Below are 6,000 nucleotides of genomic sequence, written 5' to 3'. Positions count from 1 at the left end.
AAGTTTGAGGCCCACAGTTCATCATCAAGTGTTGAGCAGTTGATCATATAATATTTAATATCACACCATTTACATCTGAAAATGTTTACTTAATAAAAAGAAAGTACTTTTGTCTTTTTCATTAAAAGGCAAATAAGGCACTAACTAAATTGCTCACAGTGAAGGCACATCACTACTAGTTGTTGCACAAATACATCTTTAATATTATTGTATCTTGTGCAAAACATAAAACCATAATTTGCCAAAACTAAGGGAGCTGTGGCATGCTTCAGGCAGCAAGCACTCAAATAGAAGATTACAGTTTTTATAAAGCAGAGATATCATGGCCTTTACCTTCACTGTGATGACTGTAAATGGGAATTGTTTAAATCCATCTCTGTAATATTGGAGGCGGTGCCTCCTCTAGCCATACACCTTAGCAGAAACCACATAAAGAAGGAAGATATTATATGCAGTCAGAAATATTCCATTGCAAGTCACATTCACATGTCCTGTGTAATGTTTTGTTGAAGAACCAGACCCAAAAAGAAAAGATGGTGCCTGGTGAGTATCATGGTCTGTTTGTGGGGGAGGCTGCCACAATGGTGAAAAGGGAGGAAACGGTTCCCGGGGAGACACAGACAGACGGGTTTTTAAGTATATGAAGACAATGGAGCAGGTAACCTTCTTGTCACAAGAGATTTCTGGAAAGCTGGCAGAGGTGGCAGCGCAGCAGGTGAGCAAATCCAAAAAACAAACTCCTTTATCTTTAGCTACAAATTCATAGTACAACATTCACAGAAATCACAGGTATATTAATGAACAGGTCACTTACAGAGCAGGAAGGGGGGGGTCAGGAATATCAAGTCACAAGCAGATCAGGGTGAGAGGAGGATACAAACACTGGAGAGTTTCTGCATTGTGGCAGTGGATGAGTGGAACCATTGCAAGTAGCGAAACAGCATCATTAACAGGTGTTGTCAGTGAGCAAGTAATCAGCGGATCAAACCACTGTGAATGGGGAACCAGGAAGTGAAGAGCTGCAACATGAAACCCTGAAGATCAGTAATATGATGATGTTGAATTGGAAAAATATTTATCAGTACATACTTCTGTGCTTTTGAATAATAAATACATGAATACAAAAATAATTTTCATAGCTTAAACAATAATACTTGTCTGTGCAGTTCAGCCTTCATGCAAGGTTTAGAAATACAATTAAGGTGATAGAGAAAATTGCTCAACCAGAGTAGATTTGTTTTTCCTCTCCCCAAGTTTAAGACCGTCCTGGCGATAATAGGTTACTCATCCATCGGCACTGTGATTGCACATCCAGTATGTTGATGGAGAATAAGCTAATTTCAATTTTGTCATGGATAATGCCACCTGATTTTCTGCTGCTGAATCTCAACAAAACATCTATCAAAGTAACCACATAAATCATCCTTGACAGGGCATTTAAAAACAAATACACATTAAAAATCATAAATGCAGAGGCACATGGGCCTTGACTGGGCATTGACTCAAGCTCGGTAACAGCAGGCCAACATTTTGCACCTGATTATACATTATATCTTCTTCCTTTACTCTGACCACTGTCCACAATTACATTGATTAATACTGACATTTCATTATGACTTTTTTATAACTTGCAATTGCTTTTTTTGTGCAGCAGTACAAAACAAGATGGAGAGCTGCACGTCCGTATGTGTGCGTGTGTGTGTGTTGTTTTATGTGTTCACCCAGCTGGGCCGACAAGGTGATGAGGAACAACTTTTTAGCTACATCACTCACATACTTGGATGAAGGCACGACGCACATAATCAGGACACGGTATTATTGAACACGGATGCACCACTGACTTGCAGACAGATATCCAGCTTCCTGACAACACACAACACTTTGGCCAAAAATAATCGATACGTGTGCGGTGCCATTTCTGCCAAGAATCAAGTTGAGGGACTTGAAAACGTCCCAGTGCCCTGTTGAGGAAGATGCTTTACATGTTATACTTCCATTTTAATTTCCGTTCACTGTTTTGAATAGATAACCAGTAACGTCTACCTGTTCTGCTGAGGAGATGCAGCTAGTTTCTAACTCTGTCCTATGGTCAACCTGTCATATTGGAATGAGTCACTAAGACTGCGAGGAGAGCCCCAGCAGCTACTGTACAGTAATGTACAGTAAACTCTCAAGACATTGTGTGTGTGTGGCCAGTACGTAGACAGTGTTACAGTCTGTTTCGGTAAGTGTACAGAAAAAAACGCAGGGATAAGATTAACTTGCCAACTGTCATTTCTTACCAACAAACACTGAATTTTCACTTTTTCCTAAACACCATGTTCTACTATTGTTTCGCTTCTCATCAGTATTGTTCTGCTGGAACAGGCTGTGTTTTCCTCAAGTAAATGTGAAGCAAATGTGGCGTTATTGACTGAAACTCCCATTTCAATATGCAGCGGTGAAGCAATTGTATTATCACCATGACTGCAAGCTATATAAACTTTCACTCCTGAGTAATAAAGCTTCAAATTAATCAGGCAAATCGTGTTTTTGTGTTTGCTATCAGTGGCCCAGGCTGCAGTGTTTCATCAACAAGGCACACCAATACTTGTCGCTTTCTAGGAAAGCACAAGCACATGAAACAGTTTCTTCTCTTCCTGAATGAGGGATTGAATGAGGCTTAAGCAGAGTTCTCAACAATGTCACATAAATTGAGGCTCTGGGCTGCAGGAGTCTGGCTTCCTTCAATTGGTCGCACTTGGTGAAAGAGTTGAAATCATTCATTAAACAGACAGCCAGACTGAAGGTGCTGTTTACAACAGTATTCTTGATTTTTTATATATTATAACCAACATAATAATTGTGACTGTTTTCTACTCAAAAGCTCCTGTTATTAGTAGTAAAAGACCCGATAGTTACAAAATACTCTTACTGTACAGACTTTTATATCTATATATATATATATATATATGACAATAATGAATAGTTTAAAAAAGACCCCTGAATACCAGACCAGAGCCTTAGCACAGTTTTTGTAGCAAGATGAGATATAAAAACCATCAACAGGTGATACAATGCACCCAGGTAGAGACACTGCTATCACAGAGATGTGCGGAAGAAACTTGTCTTGTCTTGCTCCGATATAAGAGGGGGAGGTGTGACTGTCCAGGAGCCCATTGTCTCACAATCCTAACCAAATATCGCACTTGGTTTCCCACACACACACACACACACACACACACATACTTCTAAACACTGAGAGTTAAAGCATGAATGAAACGTCCTGTCTGTATGTATCAGCAAAATTATATTTTGTCTAGTTTTAATAATGTGCTGATCTGAATTGGCTCAGTAACTAGGAAGCCTGTCAAAAGGTAAAATATACCTCTTATTTATGGAACATCAATACTATGGATGTTCTGTCTGCATCTTGCTCCTTTGATTAACTCACTTCATTCGGATCTACTCTCGCGGGCGTGTTTCAGTTCCAACCTCAATCGATGCCTTCTCTGTTTGTTAAACAGTCACATGGTCCTGAGCTGTATTTTTAGCACCTGCAACATAATTATTTGTGGCATTGCTGCACTGATTTCAGATTATGTGGTAAATCCTCTACGTTTAAAACACAGCACAGCCAAGTATTTTGCATTTATACATATGATACAGCTTATCTTTCTACTTTGAAACCTCATATGTTCAACACACAATGAAAAAAAGGCTTCACAGTTTACTGACATTACATCAGCATCATTAAACTTAATTCGAAGCTTTATTATTGTGTCACTCTTCACATTTCAAAGTACAAAATCTTCAGTTTTTGGTCTTTTTATTCAACAGCACATTACTGCAACAGAGAAGAAATAAAGGACGATTACTTTGACAAGCTCTCTTTCACACTGAGCCCACTTCATAATGATTCAGTTCTTCTGTGTGAATGTGAACCTTGCTTTTGTCTCCTAGCCGAAACAGCAGAGCCACAAATCTCACAAGGACTGCTGAGCTGCCGTATTGACAGTGAGGGTCAGTTACAGTTAATGTGATGGAGAGATGAAGTCTTAAAAGCAGCATGAGAGGCTGGTAAGACTACTGGTCAGGCTTTGCTTTGGCTTTTAGCCATGTTTGAGCTTTTTGAAATCTAAGTGTTAAGACAATTTTGCCCACATGACATTAAAGACTGATGGATTGAACTTTTCAGCAGCAGGATTAAACAGCAGTGTTCTGGCCTCCAGCAGGGTATCATCAAGTCTGTTGAAGTAGCGTGTGTGGATTTTACCACAAGGAAGTAATCAAAGGTTTTGCTTTTACTGTATGTGCGATGTGTAATGAAAAACTATTCCTCAGCTATTCAGAAAATTCAAAAACATACTGATCTTAAAATGCATATTGGGTAACAGGATCACAAGTGGACAGCACTAAATACAAGTTTAAATGAGCCCTGAAATGGATTGTGATCTGATTGCTTTAACTAAAGCGATAAAGCGATAAAGCGAATAAATACAAGGCAATGGCAGGATAAGCATAAGGAGTCAAACTACTAACCTACCAGACAAAGGCCACAGCTAATTTTTGAACCCCAGTGTCCTGCATGGAAGGCAGCAATCATATCACTACACTATCTAGCCACACAGTTTTTATAGTGTAAACACAATTGCAAGTGACGCAGGAGTGATGAAATCTGTACACAAGTTGTCTGCTGTCTACTCGTGAGCCAATTGACTGAAAACCAAGAGTAAACAGCATCTTTAAGATGAGAAAGGGTACCCTGGAGTCTGCACCAAATCTTATCCCATTCCCATTTAAGAGATATAAATATTTACATCAGAACCAAATGACAAAACCACATGACTAACAAACTCTCATTGTCATCCCATGGCAAAACACACAAACATACACATCAGCAACAGTATAATGTAGTTATAGTAGTTATAAGTAGTCCAGGTTATGTATTATTATTCACTGTGTCATATAAGACAGAGCTGCTGGAGTAAGAAATAAGGATTAATTATGAATGTAATGAAGGTATTTTAATGCATCACATGTAATGACTTGAATGTCACAGCAGACTAATCGTATGAATAATAAATCAGACCTTTCTTAATAACTAGTACATACAATAAACCTTAAGGCCAGAGTGAGGCTGCAGTCCACCTGCTGCATAGACCAACTAACTAAAAGAACAGGAAACTGTATCTTTGAGAGAGTTTGTTGTTCATCGTGTCTTGTGTCCAACTAAGATCATTTACACCAGGAAATCTCTGTGCTAGCCAACTCCTGCTTCACATTACTGTCAAAGTGGCAGGGATAATTTTTGGTCACACTGCAAGTTAGAAACATGAATTATAAAAGAGTTATATGACCTGGAAGAAGTGTTGTGTGCTTGATGCTTCTACTGCTGCAAACAAACCTCACTGGTGGCGTCTGGGCAGCTGCAAAAACCTTCAAATGTTGTTATTTGGCCTCTACCCAAGGTTATTTATGAGTTTGAAATTATTTTTTGTGGCGCTTCTGCGAGTTGCCAAAATTGCAACTCATTTATGTTATGAAACACAGAATCAACTCAACTTGAAAGGTCAAAAAAGCAACAAAGCACAATCTCAACATATGACATTTATTAGAAAACTATACATTAAAACATGAAAATGCTATCATCATAATAATAACCATCATCATCTTTATTTATATAGCACGTTTCATACAACAAAGGGCAATACGAATGCAATGACAGTAATTTGTAATATTTGCACACAAAGTCTTTAAACAGATTCATATGTTAATTATTACACACAACGTGCTTTCATGTATTGTTCAATAAGGTATGTGTGTCACTGCTGAGCATCTGAGAGTCTTAGTTTGAAAAGGTAAACTGAAGGCAAAAAAGACAAGGACACAGTGACCTGCACTGTTATTGTCATCATGAGAGATCATTTCATTTTGGCTGCCTTGACAATGGTGATTTTTCATTATTAGGTTCCATTAGTTTTAGTTTAAGACTTTGTCAAGGAAATTATCCAGCATAAT

Source organism: Anabas testudineus, chromosome 8 (assembly GCF_900324465.2).
Source record: "Anabas testudineus chromosome 8, fAnaTes1.2, whole genome shotgun sequence".
NCBI lineage: Eukaryota > Metazoa > Chordata > Actinopteri > Anabantiformes > Anabantidae > Anabas > Anabas testudineus.
The sequence above is the reverse complement of the archived record's forward strand: the minus strand, read 5'-3'. Positions refer to the sequence as shown.